The sequence below is a fragment of the Amphiura filiformis genome, chromosome 18 (assembly GCF_039555335.1).
Source record: "Amphiura filiformis chromosome 18, Afil_fr2py, whole genome shotgun sequence".
NCBI lineage: Eukaryota > Metazoa > Echinodermata > Ophiuroidea > Amphilepidida > Amphiuridae > Amphiura > Amphiura filiformis.
This window is the reverse complement of record NC_092645.1, coordinates 43,794,604-43,817,012: the sequence shown is the minus strand read 5'-3', so window position 1 is coordinate 43,817,012 and position 22,409 is coordinate 43,794,604. Positions and strand designations below refer to the sequence as shown.

At 41.1% G+C, this 22,409-nt stretch overlaps 1 protein-coding gene and 1 pseudogene across 1 annotated transcript in view; one reads left to right on the top strand and one right to left on the bottom strand.

Annotated features, from left to right (window-relative positions):
* Positions 1–22,409, top strand: part of LOC140139178 (acetyl-CoA carboxylase-like) — a 196,268-nt gene that overhangs the window by 60,602 nt on the left and 113,257 nt on the right.
* LOC140139612 (uncharacterized) lies at positions 19,989–21,944 on the bottom strand (annotated as a pseudogene).

Here is a 22,409-nt window from a genome sequence, read left to right as displayed (position 1 = left end):
TGCCTGTGCAACAGGGCATAGATATTCTGCTTATGCTCTTTAGTCTTCTCCTTTTTATCTATGCCTGTGCAACAGGGCATAGATATTCTGCTTATGCTCTTTAGTCTTCTCCTTTTCCTTCTCCTTCTCCTTTTCCTTCTCCTTCTCCTTCTTCTCACGCTTCATATTAACAGGGCTATCTCCAAAACTACAAGGGCCCCATGGCTCATATTTGGCACACTTAATGGCCCTACTCCATAGATGTGCCTTTTGCACATTTTGGCCCCATAGGTCAAAGGTCACGGCCCCAGGGGCCCAAATGTAAAAATACAAAACATGCAGTTTCTCTTCAATTAAAGCAGCCTCAGGGCCCTGAGATGGTGCACTGATAGCGTCTGGAGTACTCTATATTTACATGTATACATGAGCCCCATATGTCATATATTATGGGCCCCAGGGCCCCAAATCTTAAAATAAGGGGCAACAGATTGACACGGTTAGCTGTAAAACTACAAGAGCTCTCGGGATCATATGTGGCACACGTATGGGCCCGAAATTGTAGATATGCATTTTGGCCCCAGATTTTTTAAGGCTAGGGGCCCCAGAGGCCCAAATGTTAAAACAAAGGGCCGGTCGTTTCTCAGCAAATAAAGTAGCTACAGGGCTCAGATTTGGTACACAGATAGGTTTTCAGTATAGGGTGATTGAACATCCATTAAAGGGACACTCCGTTTTGGGATTAAAGGGGTATTCAGATTTTTTGATTTTTTTTTTTTTTGATTTTTTTTGTATGGAACATGTTTGTTGCATTATTTAAGGAGGAGCGCCCTCAAGCGTTTACACAGCAAATGCAATTAAAGGGCTATTATTTGATTTTTAATTAATGAATTAATTTTAATTTTTTTTGTTGGTAAATTTTAATTTTTTTTTGTTGGTATACTGATAGCCCTTTTAGAATATGGGGTGTCAGTGGGTGTTAGGGTGATGGAACAGCCATTAAAGGGGACACTCCAGTTTGGGATTAAAGGGGTATTCAGATTTTTTGATTTTTTTTTTTGATTTTTTTTTTTGTATGGAACGTGTTTGTTGCATTATTTAAGGAGTTGCGCCCTTAAGCGTTTATACAGCAAATGCAATTAAAGGGCTATTATTTGATTTTTAATTAATTAATTAATTTTTATTTTTTGTTGTTGGTATACTGATAGCCCTTTTAGAATATGGGGTGTCAGTGGGTGTTAGGGTATGGAACAGCCATTAAAGGGACACTCCGTTTTGGGATTAAAGGGTATTCAGATTTTTTGATTTTTTTTTTTTTTGATTTTTTTGTATGGAACATGTTTGTTGCATTATTTAAGGAGGAGCGCCCTCAAGCGTTTACACAGCAAATGCAATTAAAGGGCTATTATTTGATTTTTAATTAATTAATTTATTTTTATTTTTTTTGTTGGTATACTGATAGCCCTTTTAGAATATGGGGTGTCAGTGGGTGTTAGGGTGATGGAACAGCCATTAAAGGGACACTCCGTTTTGGGATTAAAGGGGTATTCAGATTTTTTGATTTTTTTTTTTTTTTTTGATTTTTTTTTTGTATGGAACATGTTTGTTGCATTATTTAAGGAGGAGCGCCCTCAAGCGTTTACACAGCAAATGCAATTAAAGGGGTATTATTTGATTTTTAATTAATTTATTTATTTCAATTTTTTTCGTTGGTATACTGATAGCCCTTTTAGAATATGCGGTGTCATGATGGATTAAGAGTGTCATGGTGGGTTAAGGGGGTTAGGGTGGGAAACACAGGCATAGATATTCGTGTTTGGTCAAACACAACTGTGCCATCTAGTCCTTCTTATCTATGCCTGTGCAACAGGGCATAGATATTCTGCTTATGCTCTTTAGTCTTCTCCTTTTCCTTATATATGCCTGTGTAACAGGGCATATATATTCTCCTTATGCTCTTTAGTCTTCTCCTTCTTCTCCTTCTTCTCCTTCTTCTCCTTTTCCTCCTCATGCTTCACATTAACAGGGCTAGCTCCAAAACTACAAGGGCCCCAGGGATCATACTTGGTACACTTAATGCCCCCACCCCAAAGATGTGCCTTTTAGGGGTCAAGGTCATGTCAAGGTCATCTAAGTATATATTGTTGGATTGTCATCATATTTGGTGGATGTGACCACAATCGAATGCCGAAAAGGGTCAAGGTCATGTCAAGGTCATCGGAGTATAGTTTGTTGGATTATCATCAAACCTGGTGGATGAGATCACCATCGAGTGCCAATTATGGTCAAGGTCATGTCAAGGTCATCAGAGCAAATATTGTTGGATTGTCATCAAACTTGGTTCATGAGATCACCATCGAGTGCCGAAAATGGTCAAGGTCATATCAAGGTCATCCGAGTATAGATTATTGGATTGGCACCAAACTTGGTGCATGGGATCACCATCGAATGCCAAAAATGGTCAAGGTCATGTCAAGGTCATCAGAGTAAAGATTATTGGACTCCCACCAAACTTGGTGCATGGGATCATAATCGAATGCCAAAAATGGTCAAGGTCATGTCAAGGTCATCAGAGTAAGGATTGTTAGATTGTAACCAAACTTGGTGAATGAGATCACCGTCGACCGCCAATATTGGTCAAGGTCATGTCAAGGTCATCCGAGTATAGATTGTTGGATTGTCACCAAACTTGGTGGATGATATCACCATCGAGTGCCAATAATGGTCAAGGTCATGTCAAGATCATTGGGGGTTAGGGTGGGAATCACAGGCATATATATTCGTGTTTGCTCAAACACAACAGTGCCATCTAGTTATCTATGCCTGTGCAACAGGGCATAGATATTCTGCTTATGCTCTTTAGTCTTCTCCTTTTCCTTCTTCTTCTCCTCCTCACGCTTCATATTGACAGGGCTATCTCCAAAACTACAAGGGCCCCAGGGCTCATATTTGGCACACTTAGTGGCCCTACCCCGTAGATGTGCCTTTTGCCCATTTTGGCCCCATAGGTCAAAGGTCACGGGCCCCAGGGGCCCAAATGTAAAAATACAAAGCATGCCGCTTCTCATCAAATAAAGCAGCCTCAGGGCCCTGAGTTGGTGCACTGATAGCCCCAGGAGTACTCTATATATACATGTATACACGAGCCCCGTATGTCATATATTATGGGCCCCAGGGCCCCAAATGTTAAAATAAGGGGCAACAGATTGACAGGGTTAGCTGTAAAACTACAAGGGCACTATGGCTCATATGTGGCACATGTATGGGCCCGAACTTGTAGATATGCATTTTGGCCCCAGATCTTTAAGGCTAGGGGCCCCAGAGGCCCAAATGTAAAAACAAAGGGCCGGCCGTTTCTCAGCAAATAAAGTAGCTACAGCGCTCAGATTTGGTACACTAATTGATCATTAGCATTATATTGTTATATGAATATAAGAGCCCCATATGTCACATAATATGGGCCCCAGGGCCCCAAATCCTAAAAAACATAGGGCCGGCCGTTACTTGGTAAATAAAGCAGCTGCAATGCTCTAGGTTGGTATACTGATAGCTGTTTCAGCATTAAACATATTACGGGGTGTCAGGGTGAGTTAAGAGTGTCATGGTGGTGGGGTGGTGAGGAGTTGGGGGTTAGGGTGGGAATCACAGGCATAGATATTCGTGTTTGATCAAACACAACAGTGCCATCTAGTTCTTCTTCTTCTCCTTCTCACCCTTCATATTGACAGGGCTATCTCCAAAACTACAAGGGCCCCAGGGCTCATATTAGGCACACTTAATGGCCCTACCCCATAGATGTGCCTTTTGCCCATTTTGGCCCCATAGGTCAAAGGTCACGGGCCCCAGGGGCCTAAATGTAAAAATACAAAGCATGCCGTTTCTCATCAAATAAAGCAGCCTCAGTGCCCTGAGTTGGTGCACTGATAGCCCCAGGGGTACTCTATATTTACAGATATACATGAGCCCCGTATGTCATATATTATGGGACCCAGGGCCCCAAATGTTAAAAGAAGGGGCAACAGATTGACAAGGTTAGCTGTAAAACTACAAAGGCACTAGGGCTCATGTGTGGCACACATATGAGCCCAAACTTAGATAGCTATGCATTTTGCCCATTTTGGCCCCAGATTGTTAAGGCTAGGGGCCCCAGAGGTTCAAATGTTAAAACAAAGGGCCAGCCTTTTCTCAGCAAATAAAGTAGCTACAGGGCTCAAATTTGGTACAACAATTATAGATCTTTAGTATTATATTAAATATGAATAAATGAGCCCCATATGGCACATAATATGGGCCCCAGGGCCCCAAATGCTAAAAGATAGGGCCGGCCGTTACTCAGTAAATAAAGCAGCAACAATGTTCTAGGTTGGTATACTGATAGCCGTTTCAGCATTAAACATATTACAGGGTGCCAGGGTGAGTTAAGAGTGTCATGTGGGTGGGGTGTGGGGTTGGGGGTTAGGGTGGGAATCACAGGCATAGATATTCGTGTTTGATCAAACACAACAGTGCCATCTAGTCCTTCTTCTTCTTCTTCTCCTTCTCCTTCTCCTCCTTCTCACGCTTCATATTAACAGGGCTATCTCCAAAAGTACAAGGGCCCCAGGGCTCATATTTGGCACACTAAATGGCCCTACCCCATAGATGTGCCTTTTGCCCATTTTGGCCCCATAGGTCAAAGGTCACGGGCCCCAGGGGCCCAAATGTAAAAATACAAAGCATGCCGTTTCTCATCAAATAAAGCAGCCTCAGGGCCCTGAGTTGGTGCACTGATAGCCCCAGGAGTACTCTATATTTACATGTATACATGAGCCCCATATGTCATATATTAAGGGCCCCAGGGCCCCAAATGTTAAAAAAAGGGGCAATTAACAGTTTGACAAGGTTAGCTGTGAAACTACAAGGGCACTAGGGCTCATATGTGGCACACGTATGGGCCCGAACTTGTAGATATGCATTTTACCAATTTTTTCCGTATGTGTGTATGTATGTGTGTGTGTGTGTGTGTGTGGATGTGACAAATTTGGTTAAAGTTTTGGTTAAAGTTTGCCTTCCGCCTATTTTCTCGGAGACTAGGGGTTGCACGTTCCTCAAACTTGGTGGGTGGGTGCATCTTGACCCGAGACAGAACCGGTTTGTATTGGTTAGTGGGTCAAGGTCACTGAGGTCATCTAGGGTTCATCTGAGGTCAAATTAGTAAAAACTGTCGTATGGGCATGAAACTTGGTGGGTTCAGTCAACATTTAAAGCCAAATTTGTGGAAGGTCATTTCAAGGTCACCAGGGGTCATCTGAGGTCAAATTAGTAAAACTGTCGTATGGGCATGAAACTTGGTGGGTACAGTCAACATTTAAAGCCAAATTTTTGGAAGGTCATTTCGAGGTCACCAGGGGTCATCTGAGGTCAAATTAGTAAAACTGTCGGATGGGCATGAAACTTGGTAGGTACAGTCAACATTTAAAGCCAAATTTTTGGAAGGTCATTTCAGGGTCACCAGGGGTCATCTGAGGTCAAATTAGTAAAACTGTCATATGGGCATGAAATTTGGTGGGTGCAGTCAACATTTAAAGCCAAATTTTTGGAAGGTCATTTTGAGGTCACCAGGGTCATCTGAGGTCAAATTAGTAAAAACTGTTGGATGGGCATGAAACTTGGGGGTACAGTTAACATTTAAAGCCAAATTTTTGGAAGGTCATTTCGAGGTCACCAGGGGTCATCTGAGGTCAAATTAGTAAAACCTGTCATATGGGCATGAAACTTGGTGGGTACAGTCAACATTTAAAGCCAAATTTTTGGAAGGTCATTTCTGGGTCACCAGGGGTCATCTGAGGTCAAATGAGTAAATACTGTCGTATGGGCATGACACTTGGTGGGTACAGTCATCATTTAAAGCCAAATTTTGGGAAGGTCATTTCGAGTCCACCAGGGGTAATCTGAAGTCAAATTAGTAAAAACTGTTGCATGGGCATACAGTCACCATCAGCCAGATAATCGTGCCCAGCCGATAACCGCCAAATTCATTTACCTCTACCAAAGTAATCGCAAAAGCAGGCGGTCACGAAAGCAGGCGAGACTCGTGGTTCGAGAACCGCCTTGTTAAGGCTAGGGGCCCTGAGGCCCAAATGTTAAAACAAAGGGCCGGCCGTTTCTCAGCAAATAAAGTAGCTACAGGGCTCAGATTTGGTACACAGATAGGTTTTCAGTGTAGGGTGATGGAACAGCCATTAAAGGGACACTCCGTTTTGGGATTAAAGGGGTATTCAGATATTTTGATTTTTTTTTTTTTTTTTGATTTTTTTTGTATGGAACATGTTTGTTGCATTATTTAAGGAGGAGCGCCCTCAAGCGTTTACACAGCAAATGCAATTAAAGGGCTATTATTTGATTTTTAATTAATTAATTAATTTTAATTTTTTTGTTGGTATACTGATAGCCCTTTTAGAATATGGGGTGTCAGTGGGTGTTAGGGTGATGGAACAGCCATTAAAGGGACACTTCGTTTTGGGATTAAAGGGGTATTCAGATTTTTTGATTTTTTTTTGTTTTTTTTTTTGTATGGAACGTGTTTGTTGCATTATTTAAGGAGGAGCGCCCTCAAGCGTTTACACAGCAAATGCAATTAAAGGGCTATTATTTGATTTTTAATTAATTAATTAATTTTAATTTTTTTTTTTTTTTTTATACTGATAGCCCTTTTAGAATATGGGGTGTCAGTGGGTGTTAGGGTGATGGAACAGCTATTAAAGGGACACTCCGTTTTGGGATTAAAGGGGTATTCAGATTTTTTGATTTTTTTTTTTTTGATTTTTTTTTGTATGGAACATGTTTGTTGCATTATTTAAGGAGGAGCGCCCTCAAGCGTTTACACAGCAAATGCAATTAAAAGGGTATTATTTGATTTTTAATTAATTTATTTATTTCAATTTTTTCGTTGGTATACTGATAGCCCTTTTTAGAACATGGGGTGTCATGATGGATTAAGAGTGTCATGGTGGGTTAAGGGGGTTAGGGTGGGAAACACAGGCATAGATATTCGTGTTTGGTCAAACACAACTGTGCCATCTAGTTCTTCTTCTCCTTCTTCTTCTCCTTCTCACGTTTCATATTATCAGGGCTAGCTCCAAAACTACAAGGGCCCCGGGGCTAATACTTGGCACACTTAATGCCCCCACCCCAAAGATGTGCCTTTAGGGGTCAAGGTCATGTCAAGGTCATCTTAGTATATATTGTTGGATTGTCATCATATTTGGTGGATGTGATCACAGTCGAATGCCGATAAGGGTCAAGGTCATGTCAAGGTCATCCGAGTATAGTTTGTTGGATTATCATCAAACTTGGTGGATGAGATCACCATCGAGTGCCAATTATGGTCAAGGTCATGTCAAGGTCATCAGAGCAAATATTGTTGGATTGTCATCAAACTTGGTTCATGAGATCACAATCGAGTGCCAAAAATGGTCAAGGTCATATCAAGGTCATCCGAGTATAGATTATTGGATTGGCACCAAACTTGGTGCATGGGATCACCATCGAATGCCAAAAATGGTCAAGGTCATGTCAAGGTCATCGGAGCAAAGATTTTTGGATTGCCACCAAACTTGGTACATGGGATCACCATCGAATGCCAAAAATGGTCAAGGTCATGTCAAGGTCATCAGGGTTTAAGATTGTTAGATTGTAACCAAACTTGGTGAATGAGATCACAATCGAGCGCCAATATTGGTCAAGGTCATGTCAAGGTCATCCGAGTTAGGTTGTTGGATTGTCACCAAACTTAGTGCATGGCATCACCATCGAATGCCAAAAATGGATAAGGTCATGTCAAGGTCATCAGAGTTAAGATTGTTGGATTGCAACCAAACTTGGTGGATGATATCACCATTGAGTGCTAATAATGGTCAAGGTCATGTCAAGGTCATTGGGGGTTATGGTGGGAATCACAGGCATATATATTCGTGTTTGCTCAAACACAACAGTGCCATCTAGTTTTTCTTCTCCTTCTCCTTCTCCTTCTTACGCTTCATATTAACAGGGCTATCTCCAAAACTACAAGGGCCCCAGGGCTCATATTTGGCACACTTAATGGCCCTACCCCATAGATGTGCCTTTTGCCCATTTTGGGCCCATAGGTCAAAGGTCACGGGCCCCAGGGGCCCAAATGTAAAAATACAAAGCATGCCGATTCTCATCAAATAAAGCAACCTCAGGGCCATGAGTTGGTGCACTGATAGCCCCAGGGGTACTCTATATTTACATGTATACATGAGCCCCATATGTCATATATTATGGGCCCCAGGGCCCCAAATGTTAAAAAAAGGGGCAACAGTTTGACAAGGTTAGCTGTGAAACTACAAGGGCACTAGGGCTCATATGTGGCACACGTATGGGCCCAAACTTTTAGATATGCATTTTACCAATTATGGCCCCAGATTGTTAAGGCTAGGGGCCCAGAGGCCCAAATGTTAAAGGGCCAGCCGTTTCTCAGCAAATAAAGTAGCTACAGGGCTCAGATTTGGAACACAGATAGGTTTTCAGTATAGGGTGATGGAACAGCCATTAAAGGGACACTCCGTTTTGGGATTAAAGGGGTATTCAGATTTTTAATTTTTTTAATTTTTTTTTTTTTTTGTATGGAACATGTTTGTTGCATTATTTAAGGAGGAGCGCCCTCAAGCGTTTACACAGCAAATGCAATTAAAGGGCTACTATTTGATTTGTAATTAATTAATTAATTTTAATTTTTTTTGTTGGTATACTGATAGCCCTTTTAGAATATGGGGTGCCAGTGGGTGTTAGGGTGATGGAACAGCCATTAGAGGGACACTCCGTTTTGGGATTAAAGGGTATTCAGATTTTTGATTTTTTTTTTAAATTTTTTTTTGTATGGAACGTGTTTGTTGCATTATTTAAGGAGGAGCGCCCTCAAGCGTTTACACAGCAAATGCAATTAAAGGGCCATTATTTGATTTTTAATTAATTAATTAATTTTATTTTTTTTTTGTTGGTATACTGATAGCCCTTTTAGAATATGGGGTGTCAGTGGGTGTTAGGGTGATGGAACAGCCATTAAAGGGACACTCCGTTTTGGGATTAAAGGGGTATTCAGATTTTTTGATATTTTAAAAAAAAATTTTTTTTGTATGGAACATGTTTGTTGCATTATTTAAGGAGGAGCGCCCTCAAGCGTTTACACAGCAAATGCAATTAAAGGGGTATTATTTGATTTTTAATTAATTTATTTATTTTAATTTTTTTCGTTGGTATACTGATAGCTCTTTTAGAATATGGGGTGCCATGATGGATTAAGAGTGTCATGGTGGGTTAAGGGGGTTAGGGTGGAAAACACAGGCATAGATATTCGTGTTTGGTCAAACACAACTGTGCCATCTAGTTCTCCTTCTCCTCCTCCTCCTTCTCCTCATTCTCCTCCTTCTCCTCCTATCAAACACATCATTCTGTCAAGGCTAGCGCTAAAACTACAAGGGCCCCAGGACCCATATGTGGTACACTTATGGGCCCTATCCCGTAGAAGTGCCTTTTGCCCATCTTGGCCCCAGAGGTCAAAGGTCACGGGCCCCAGGGGCCCAAATGTGAAAATACAAAGCACGCCATTTCTCATCACATGAAGCAGCCTCAGGACCCTGAGTTGGTACACTGATAGCCCTAGGGGTGCTCTATATTTACAAATATACAAGAGCCCCATATGTTATATATTATGGGCCCCAGGGGCCCAAATGTTAGAATATGGTGCAACAGATTGTCAAGCCTAGCTCTAAAAGTACAAGATCACTAGGGCTCATATGTGGCATATGTATGGGTCCTAAGTTGTAGATGTGCCTTTTGCCAATTTTGGCCCCAGATGTACAAGGCTGGGGCCCCAGAGGCCAAATGTTAAAACAAAGGGCCGGCCGTTTCTCAGCAAATAAAGTAGCTACAGGGTTCAGATTTAGTACACAGATATGTCTTTAGTATTATATTGTCGTATGTATATATAACCCCCATATGTCACATAATATGGGCCCCAGGGCCCCAAACGCTAAAACATAGGGCCGGCCGTTACTCAGTAAATAAAGCAGCTACAATGCCCAGCTTGAGTCTACTGATAGCACTTGAGAATCATACTTCAACATATGTACATGAGGTCCATAAGTCATATATATTGGGCCCCAGGGCCCCAAAGGCCCCAAATGTTAAAACAAAGGGCCGGCCGTTTCTCATCATATAAACCAGCTTTATGGCTCAGAGTTTGTACACAGATTGCACCTGAGAATTACATTGTTATATGTACATATGAGCCCCATATATCACATGATATTGGCCTCAGGGCCCCAAACGCTAAAACATAGGGCCGGCCGTTACTCAGTAAATAAAGTAGCTACAGTGGCCAGCTTGAGTCTACTGATAACACTAGAGAATTATACTTCAACATAATTATGTACATGGGCCTCATAAGTCAAATATTATGGGCCCCAGGGCCCCAAATGTTAAAACCAAGGGCGGGCCGTTTCTCATCAAAGAAAGCAGCTTCTGGGCTCAGAATTTGTATACAGATAGCACCTGAGAATTATATTGTTACTAACACCCACACACCCATCCACCCCACACACGTATGACTAAACAGACATATCGTATTATATCATAATTGGAAATACCAGCGTGACGCGTTAAGGCTGTCCCAGTTAAATTACATACCCATTGGCTGTTCCATTTAATTTACATACTCCCTCTGAAATAGCCCCCAAAAGGCTGTTCCGTTTAATTTACATACTCCCTCTGAAATGGCTGTTCCATTTAATTTACATACTCCCTCTGGAATAGTTTCCCCCTAATCATATTGCATAGCCTCACTGTGAGTAAGAGAGACTGACAACAGCAACCTATGGAGAGTAAGAGAGACGACTCCCCTGGGAGGGGACTTTTTACAATTTCTTTATTTCAAGTGCTACGACAGTGCAACCTACATTCCATTAAAGCTTGTGACTTGGACTTTCACTTTTTACACATTTTCTGCCCAATTGGGCGACTTTTTACAATTTCTTTATTTTAAGTCCTCAGCAAAGAAGGACTGTAAGTTTAGGTACACCGATAACATGCGGGTATAGCCGTATTTGTGTGCAAATATATAGCCTTCTAGTGTTATCCTGTGGTTTCTTCTCCTTCTCCTTCTCCTTATACCCGCATGCGAAGCATGGACGGGTATATTGTTATCCTGTGGTTTCTTCTCCTCCTCCTCCTTCTCCTTCTCCATCAAACACATCATTCTGTCAAGGCTAGCGCTAAAACTACAAAGGCCCTGGGCCTGGGGCCCATATGTGGTACACTTATGGGCCTTACCCCATAGAAGTGCCTTTTGCCCATCTTGGCCCCCAGAGGTCAAAGGTCACGGGCCCCAGGAGCCCAAATGTGAAAATACAAAGCACACCATTTCTTATCAAATGAAGCAGCCTCAGGGCCCTGAGTTGGTACACTGATAGCCCTAGGGGTACTCTATATTTACAAGTATACAAGAGCCCCATATGTTATATATTATGGGCCCCAGGGTCCCAAATGTTAAAACAAAGGGCCGGCCGTTTCTCATCAAATAAAGTAGCTTTAGGGCTCAGAGTTTGTACACAGATTGCACCTGAAAATTATATTGTTATATGTACATGTGAGCCCCATATATCACATTATATGGGCCCCAGGGCCCCAAACGCTAAATCATAGGGCCGGCCGTTACTCAGTAAATAAAGCAGCTACAGGGTTCAGATTTGATACACTAAACGGTCTTTAGCATTATATTGTTATATGTGTATATGAGCCCCATGTGTCACACAATATGGGCCTCAGGGCCCCAAACCCTAAAACATAGGGCCGGCCGTTACTCAGTAAATAAAGAAGCTACAATGCCCAGCTTTAGCCTACTGATAGAACTATAGAATTATACTTCAACATATGTACATGAGCCTCATAAGTCAAATACAATGGGCCCCAGGGCCCCAAATGTTAAAACAAAGGGCCAGCCGTTTCTCATCATATAAAGCAGCTTTAGGGCTCAGAGTTTGTACACAGATGGCACCTGAAAATTACATTGTTATATGTACATATGAGCCCCATATATCACATAATATGGGCCCCAGGGCCCCAAGCGCTAAAACATAGGGCCGGCCATTACTCAGTAAATAAAGCAGCTACAGTGCCCAGCTTGAGTCGCTTGATAGCACTAGAGAATTATACTTCAACATATGTACATGGACCTCATAACTCAAATATAATGGGCCCCAGGGCCCCAAATGTTAAAACAAAGGGGCGGCCGTTTCTCATCAAATAAAGCAGCTTCCGGGCTCAGAATTTGTACACAGATAGCACCTGAGAATTATATATATTGTTACTAACACCCACACCCCCACCCCAGACACATAGGACTAAACAGACAGATCCGTATTATAATATAATAATTGGAAATACCAGCGTGAAGCGTTAAGGCTGTTCCAGTTAAATTACATATCCATTGGCTGTTCCATTTAATTTACATACTCCCTCTGAAATGGCCCCAAAATAGGCTGTTCCGTTTAATTTACATACTCCCTCTGGAATGGCTGTTCCATTTAATTTACATACTCCCTCTGGAACAGCAACCTCCCTCTGGAACGGCAACAGTTTGACAAGGTTAGCTGTGAAACTACAAGGGCACTAGGGCTCATATGTGGCACACGTATGGGCCCGAACTTGTAGATATGCATTTTACCAATTATGGCCCCAGATTTTTAAGGCTAGGGGCCCAGAGGCCCAAATGTTAAAACAAAGGGCCGGCCGTTTCGCAGCAAATAAAGTAGCTACAGGGCTCAGATTTGGTACACAGATAGGTTTTCAGTATGGGTGATGGAACAGCCATTAAAGGGACACTCCGTTTTGGGATTAAAGGGTATTCAGATTTTTTGATTTTTTTTTTTTTTTTTACACATAAAAAGGTTCCATTTTTTTTTATGGAACATGTTTGTTGCATTATTTAAGGAGGAGCGCCCTCAAGCGTTTACACAGCAAATGCAATTAAAGGGCTATTATTTGATTTTTAATTAATCAATTTTTTTTTTTTTTTTTTTTTGGTATACTGATAGCCCTTTTAGAATATGGGGTGTCAGTGGGTGTTAGGGTGATGGAACAGCCATTAATTTGACCCATTTTTGCACGTTTTTTATTTTTTGATTTTTTTTTTTTTTTTTTTTTTTGATTTTTTTTGTATGGAACATGTTTGTTGCATTATTTAAGGAGGAGCGCCCTCAAGCGTTTACACAGCAAATGCAATTAAAGGGGTATTATTTGATTTTTAATTAATTAATTTATTTCAATTTTTTTTTCGTTGGTATACTGATAGCCCTTTTAGAATATGGGGTGTCATGATGGATTAAGAGTGTCATGGTGGGTTAAGGGGGTTAGGGTGGGAAACACAGGCATAGATATTCGTGTTTGGTCAAACACAACTGTGCCATCTAGTTCTCCTTCTCCTTCTTCTTCTCCTTTTCCTGACCATTCATATTGACAGGGCTATCTCCAAAACTACAAGGGCCCTGGGGCTCATATTTGGTACAAAGATTGACCATACCCCGTAGGTGTGCCTTTGGCCCATCTTGGCCCTATAGGTCAAAGGTCACGGGCCCCAGGGGCCCAAATGTAAAAATACCAATCATGCCGTTTCTCATCAAATAAAACAGCCTCAGGGCCCTGAGTAGGTACACTGATAGCACTAGGGGTACTATATATTTACAAGTATAAATGAGCCCAATATATCTTAAGTTATGGGCCCCAGGGCCCCAAATGTTAAAATAAGGAGCAACAGATTGACATGGCTAGCTCAAAAACTACAGGGGCACTGGGGCTCATATGTGGTACACCTATGGGCCCTAACTTGTCGATGTGAGTTTTGCCCATTTTAGCTCCAGATGTTTAGGGCTAGGGGCCCAATAGGGCCAAATGTTAAAACAAAGGGCCGACCGTTTCTCAGCAAATAAAGTAGCTGCAATGCTCAGATTTGAAACACTAATAGGTCTTTAGCATTATATTGTTATATGAATATAAAAGCCCCATATGTCACATAATATGGGCCCCAGGGCCCCAAACGCTAAAACAAAGGGCCTGCTGTTACTCGGTAAATAAAGCAGCTACAATGCCTTGTGTTGGTATACTGATAGCCCTTTTAGCATTAAACATATTATGGGGTGTCAGGATGGGTTAAAGGCGTCATGGTGTGTTAAGGGGGGGGGTTAGGGGAATCACAGGCATAGATATTCGTGTTTGCTCAAACACAACTGTGCCATCTAGTTCTTCTCCTCCTCCTTCTCCTCCTCCATCAAACACATCATTCTGTCAAGGCTAGCGCTAAAACTACAAAGGCCCTGGGGCCCATATGTGGTACACTTATGGGCCCTACCCCGTAGAAGTGCCTTTTGCCCATCTTGGCCCCAGAGGTCAAAGGTCACGGGCCCCAGGGGCCCAAATGCGAAAATACAAAACACGCCGTTTCTCATCAAATGAAGCAGCCTCAGGGCCCTGAGTTGGTACACTGATAGCCCTAGGGGTACTCTATATTTACAAATATACAAGAGCCCCATATGTTATATATTATGGGCCTCAGGGGCCCAAATGTTAAAATATGGTGCAACAGATTGACAAGCCTAGCTGTAAAAGTACAAGATCACCAGGGCTCATATATGGCTTAGGTATATGAGCCCTAAGTTGTAGATGTGCCTTTTGCCCGTTTTGGCCCCAGATGTACAAGGCTAGGGGCCCCAGGGGCCTAAATGTTAAAAGAAAGGGACAGCCCTTTCTTAGCAAATAAAGCAGCTATATGGTTCAGATTAAGTACACAGATAGGTCTTTAGTATTATATTGTAAAATGTATATATAACCCCCATATGTCACATAATATGGGCCCCAGGGCCCCAAACGCTCAAACATAGGGCCGACTATTACTCAGTAAATAAAGCAGCTAAAATGCCCAGCTTGAGTTTTCTGATAGTACTTGAGAATTATACTTCAACATATGTACATGAGCCCCATAAGTCATATATATTGGGCCCCCGGGCCCCAAATGTTAAAACAAAGGGCCGGCCGTTTCTCATCATATAAAGCAGCTTTATGGCTCGGAGTTTGTACACAGATTGCACCTGAGAATTACATTGTTATATGTAGATATGAGCCCCATATATCACATAATATTGGTCCCAGGGCCCCAAACGCTAAAACATAGGGCCGGCCGTTACTCAGTAAATAAAGTAGCTACAGTGGCCAGCTTGAGTCTACTGATAGCACTAGAGAATTATACTTCAACATTATTATGTACATGGGCCTCATAAGTCAAATATTATGGGCCCCAGGGCCCCAAATGATAAAACAAAGAGCGGGCCGTTTCTCATCAAAGAAAACAGCTTCCGGGCTCAGAATATGTACACAGATAGCACCTGAGAATTATATTGTTACTAACTCCCACACACCCATCCACCCCACACACATAGGACTAAATAGGCAGATCGTATTATATCATAATTGGAAATACCAGCGTGAAGCGTTAAGGCTGTTCCAGTTAAATTTCATACCCATTGGCTGTTCCATTTAATTTACATACTCCCTCAGAAATGTCCCCAAAAAAGGCTGTTCCGTATAATTTACATACTCCCTCTGAAACAGACAGATCCGTATTATCTATATAAATAAAAGGAAGTCGCTAAATCTTGTCCAGAAGCAGGCTCCGAGATGCTTTCACTTTCAGCTTTAATTTATTCGTACATTGATCGGGTACATTTTGCCATTAAACCATCTGACGTTCATTTTTGCAAAACTATTCAATCACTATGGAAATAACAAAAAAATGGTCGGTTGCTAGGCCGTTGAGGTCAATAACCTCATGGGTCAGGTCATGATAGCAAACGCGTCAAATGCAAGCGATGTCCAACACGCGCGGTAAGTGGCGAGTCACGCACCTGCGCGTACATGGCACCATGGTTTCACGCGCATTGTCGCGCATGGTATGGACGCTATAATGTTGGCTTACCGCGCGTAGGCCTGGGTGTGTACGCATAAGTGACCCCAGACAAACGTATGTCTATGTACGTGACTGACTTCTTCTCTGAGACAGTGGCGAAGGGGGGGGGGCACACTCGAAGTTTTTGTGGCCACCTTTTTGAATGACCACGAAGCACTATTGTGTCGCGCGCCGTGCAGGGGGTTGTGTGCCCTCAGTATTGGAAACTTGGTCAAAGTAAAGGCCTTGAAGCCATAAGGGGTTCATTGGGTGACAGATTTGCAAAAAAGTCCACTTTTCAGAGGGAATTTTAAAATGTAGCCAACAGGGACAGAACGGTCGTTCAACTGTTCAGTATAGCCCGAAAAGGTTTTAACCTTTTAACATTTTAAAAATGTTAGGGGGTGGGTGAAAGTCCACATTTTGGAAATTCTGCGGCCCCCGCCTAGCAAATGAATCCTGGCTATAATATAGACCTAGCTATTAACAACACGGAATCGCTTAAAATGTTTTGCAGCAACTTTTAAACATGTTGCTTACATGTTTTATACTATTATAACCCGAAATTGAAACGTTTTCTAGCAACCTCTTCTAACCTCGCTTAAAATGTTTTGCAGCAACTTTTAAACATGTTGCTTACATGTTTTATACTATTATAACCCGAAATTGAAACGTTTTCTAGCAACCTCTTCTAACCTTAATGTTTTATGTTCGTTGGGATAAAGTTAAAATCAATCATTTTGTCACGAGCTGTTTCAAAAGTAATCTGAGGGATTGAGTGAGTAACAACATTATCACAGTGCGTAATGCGACTTTACGCCAATGGGCGCAGAACGGCGCTGGAGCCACGCGACTCAAGTAGTCAGAGACCAGTGGACATGATAATCTGGAAAGAAGGAAAAATAAAGGACAAAAAGGTACATGGACGGGTCACGGGATTATGATAACGGGTGAACACGTCCCATGAGACACGCTTATGAGAGGACGAATAAATACGGAAAAAGATGTTTGTTGCACAAACAACATGAAGCGGTACTATAAAGAAAAAGAAAATTAAAATGAGGACAAAAAAGTACGAGTAGGCCTAATAGGCCAACGGGTTAAAGTAACTAAATGAAACGGGAACGAAACAAAGAAGGAAAGAAACTAATCAGGAAATGTAAGAAAAAAGAAGCTAATATAATGAGAACAGAATTAAATAAAAAACATGGAAACGGGAAATCACAAGCAGCAAATAAACAAAGAAGCTAAAGGAAATGTAAGAAAGAACATATTTAGAAAATAATGAGAACGAGGTTAAATAAATAAATAACATGGAAACGGAACTTCACAAGCTAAAGCAAAAGAAACTAAAAAAGAAAGTGTAAGAAGAGACAGGTTTAAAAAAATAAAATGTACCTTTTCAATGATTCTACCTGTTCAGTAATTATTCCTGTTATGGTGAACGCTCCCATCTAGCGGGGACCCGCGAAGCGCGGGTATCCCACTAGTAATATAATAATTGGAAATACCAGCGTGAAGCGTTAAGGCTGTTCCATTTAAATTACATACACATTGGCTGTTCCATTTAATTTACATACTCCCTCTGAAATGGCTGTTCCATTTAATTTACATACTCCCTCTGGAATAGTTTTCCCCTAAATCATATTGCATAGCCTCACTGTAAATCAGAGAAACTGACAACAGCAATCTATGGAGAGACGACTCTCCTGGGAGGGGACTTTTTACAATTATTTTAAGTGCTACGAGAGTGCAACCTGCATTAAATTAAAGCTTGTGACTTGGATTTTCACTTTTTACACATTTTCCACCCAATTAGGCAACTTTTTACAATTTCTTTATTTATCAGTCCTCAGTAAATAAGCACTGTAAGTTTGGGTACACCGATAACATGCGGGTATAGCCGTATTTGTGTACAAATATATAGCCTTCTAGTTCCATTTATAATTCTGTTTCTGCAAATTTCTTTTTGAACATTGCTCCTGGTTCACTGAAAGTGAAATGTCTTCAAAAGATTTGTATCTATATGGCTATTGCTAGTATCAACCTCTTAAGGGCTCTGGTATGAACATTTCATGGTATTTTTTTTGGGGGGAGGGAGCACATCAGACATATCAAATTGAGTTCTGAATACGAGGAATGTCCTTCTGATATCAAATAATTTTGATTTTTTGAAATTTGCGATATAATACAAATTTTATGACAAAAAAGATATTTTTGATATTTAACAGTCCTAGACTTTTTAAATCTAATGATATGTACTTAAAGTGTATGTAGCTGGGATGAAAAGCAGACGATCAATTCAAAATTTTGACATTTCATATTAAAGCCTTAATTTTTTGAAGTTGTTTTTGGGAAACAAATCCATATCTGCAACTGGAATAGCTAGCCCATTTCAAGCTCTACTACAAATTCATATTCACAGATATTCTCTCATTTGAATGTTACCGCACATGATTTCAAATATTATCAAGATTTACATGTCGTCGTTGGGCAGGAAAAACCTCCTATGTGTCATTGGCCCCTGAACATGTTTAAGGCAAAACCTCCTATGTAACCTGTTGGCAGTTTTGTGTTAAACATGTTCAGGGGCCAAAAGCACATAGGAGGTTTTTCCTACTCAGCGATGATGTAGAAGTATAGAAAGCCTTTAGGATCAAAAGCTTTTAAGCCGCCACCATTAACATTTATATGCGGATCAAAAATGTCATCAACTTAATAGTATTTATAGTGTATATTTCTGTTGCTTACAGCCATGTACTCCCACCACCTGAATTTTGAATAACAAATATTACAGAAAAACATGAAATCAAGACATTTAGAGGTTAAACAGTCAAGGCGGTTCATACATGATTTTGTAAGCAGCAATAACAAGCATCTATAGAGTTGTGTTCTATGCACCACTATACAGACTGCACCGGGGGGGTACTCAAGTTTGATTTTGGTAGGGGTGTGCCACTGAGAATTTGAAAATGGATCCATAAATATACTAAATTTTCAAGAAAGTTGGACCCATTGATATACCCAAATTCAACATTTTTGGCCAAATTTAACCCATATTGTCTTAGTTTTTACAAATTTTCCTCAATTTTGTTGGATAATTTTGAAATTTTGGCTAGATTGAGGCAAAATTAAACAGTTAACCGAGACTTAGCTGTAAGTTGAAGGGTGACTGTGGTTCTCTGGTGGTCCTGACGACAGCATGGAAATTACATGAGATAGCATGACGTAATTCGCTGAATATTCATCAGTCTTCAAAGCAGCAAGGTTAGACCCAGATATCAAGGGAACCATAACTGCCAGACTTCACTATTATGTGTTGTATACAAACAAACATGTATACTCCAGGGAGGGAGGAGGGCATGTAATTTCCATGCTGTCGTCAGGACCACCAGAGAACCACAGTCACCCTTCAACTTACAGGTAAGTCTCGGTTAACTGTTTAATTCTCTGGTGCTCCTGACTCCAGCGGAAATTCCATGAGACTTGAAGCAACTGGGGCTAACCTATGCCTGTCCTCCTGACCCCTTATCAAATTAATAAGATACTAGTATGATTGTAACAATATACTCACACATAAGATCACTGTAAACTTCATGTTGTTTATTTTTAAACATGTCACTTTCTTAAACTTGTTTCAACTGCATCAAGCATTTTAACCTGTATCATAGCATTAGTTTTTTGCATAAAACTTAGTTCAACTGATTTTCTCAAACTAAATTGTTTATTTTAACACGAGTCATTTTTCTTCAAAGAAAACGACACATTCAGCTGTTATTTCCCAGCTTTCTAAAGATCTCTATAACAGTACAACTATGGGTTTCTTGACCCAGGTTTACAACTAATTTGTGACTCCAGATAACCAACATGTACACTGTAACGTAAATAAAGCAGCTACATATCTTTACTTTGTAGCAAGAACCTTCTTTGCATAAGTTTTGTCCTTTGGTACTTTCTTCTTGTAGTAGGTGGCAAAAGTTGCCGCTGATGACCAGCCAGCTGTGCATAATATCTCTTCAATAGGTACACCCTGGTCACATGCTTTTGAGGTGGAAGCAGCTCTCACACTATGGGACTTGTATATGGAAACATCTATCCCAGCCATTCTCATTGTGAGTTTGATCCATCTGCTAATTGTGGCTGCTGTAACCTTAGCATGTGGTTTGGTGTAACTAATGAAGAGTTGTGATTGCTCTCCCTTAAAGCCTGTGTGCTCTTGATATATTCTCTAAGAACTGTGTAGACACATAGTCTCCTGTCCACAGGATATGCACCTAGTTCCAAAACAGGTGGTGTGTAACTTGGTCTACTTTGTTTTAGTGTAGCCTTCCCCACTGTGAAACAATATTTGCTTGTTTTCACAGTCATATTCTCGAGATCAAGTGCAACCAATGTCTGCGTTCTTGCTGCCAGTAAAATTGCTACCAGCGTTACTGTTTTCAGTGTTAAGTGCTTCAAACTCAACGTAGAAACTGGGGAAAGTTTGCAGTGTGCACAATAACTTTCCGACATCCCAAGTATCCACATAACGTGGCATTGGTGGTCTCAGGTTGTACACACCTTTCAGGAATCTGATGACCCATGGATGGGCCCCAATGGTTGTGAATTGAATCCTTTCTTGTACACAGTTATTTGAGACAGAGCACAACGTGCTGTGTTTATAGCACTATAGCCAAGCCCTGCCTCATATAATTCTGTCAGGAAATCTAATACTTCAGAGACATTTGGGTGCACACGATCAACCTCCCTTTGCACACAAAACTTGTACCACCTTGCATAATAGGTACTGTACTGCTTGTGTGTTCCATACTTCCAGGATGACAACATGATGTTGACAGCCTGTTTAGATTATATTGACTGTTTTCTGAGGACAGTCCTGAGATTTTTGCGGCAATCAACTTTAGTTTTTTGCGTAGTGGATGGAGTCTTTGGCTTCCGGGAAGAGTTAACATAGTGTCTATTCTTGGCAGAATTACTGGGTCTTCTGTTAGCAATCCGAGAAGTTTGCTGAACCAGCTCTGAGTTGGCCAAAGGGGAAAGATGACTACAGCTGTGGCTTGGTCTTGGCGGACTTTCTGAAGGCGACGCCCCACGAGGATGAAAGGTGGAAACAAATAACAAAAATTACCATACCATGATCTAGAAAATGCATCAACATATTCGGCAGAGGGATCTCGCTGCCATGAAACATATCTTGTGCATTTTGCATTCAGCCTAGATGCAAACAAGTCAATTTGCATGATACCAAACATGTTCTCCAATTCTGTGAAGATCTGGGGATTCAGGGACCACTCAGTTCTGTCATTAAAATTTCTGCTGGCAAAATCTGCTTGCACATTGTCAACACCTGGTATATATGACGCTGACAACCGAACGTGCGTTCAATGGCCCAGATCCACATAGAATTGGCCAACTGGTTGAGGTCATCATGCTTTCCACCCATGTTATTAACATAGGCGACAGCTGTGGTGTTGTCAATTAACAATTGTACATGTTTCCTCTGAATTTGATCTTCAAATGACTTTAGTGCAAGATCAACAGCTAATAGTTCTAGAAAGTTGATATGATGTTGCTTCTCTATTGAATCCCATCTTCCACCTATTCTTTCCACTCCTAATGTTGCCCCCCAGCCTTCATTGGAGGCATCAGTTGTCATAGTCAACTCTGGATTTCCCAGTACAATCTGTCTACTCTGAGTTGGCAGGTTATCAACCCACCATTGTAACTCCCGTTTCATGTTGACTGTAATTGGCATAAGGGAGTCAAAATTTCCGTAATTTTCACGGAGTGCTGCTGTTTTTTGCCTTTCCATTGCACGATAATGGAGAGGGCCAAACTCTACTGCTGGGAAGGTAGCAACAATCAAGCCAATCACCCTGCTTATATTACGTATTGTCTCATTATCCTTCCCTAATAAACTTTCACATTCTGTACTAATTGTGTGTATTTTATCACTATTCAGTGTGACACGCATGAGGGTGGAATCAATACAAAAACCCAGATATGTGATGACCTTTGAGGGTTCTGTTACAGATTTCTCATAATTGAGTGTAAAACCCAATTTTGTCAACAGCTGTGTTGTCGCTGGATTGAGGCTTGCATTTCTGCATGCGTATCCGATATTAACAAAGTGTCATCAATATACCCGGATATTGTGTGACCCTCAACCCTGAGTGTAGCGTACACTGGTTTCATCATCTTCGTGTATTTACGAGGGCCACATGCAAGTCCATTAGGGAGACAAGTAAATTGCCAGAGGGCGCCTTTCCATTTGAACCGTAGGTATTTCCTGAACTCTGTATGAACCGGTACACAATAATATGCATCTTTAATGTCAAGTGATGCCATGAAACAGTCTTTTGTAATTAATTTCAGAGCTGTTTGAAAGTTTCCATTTTGAAGTGGTGATATTCCACATGCTGATTGAAATCTTTGAGAT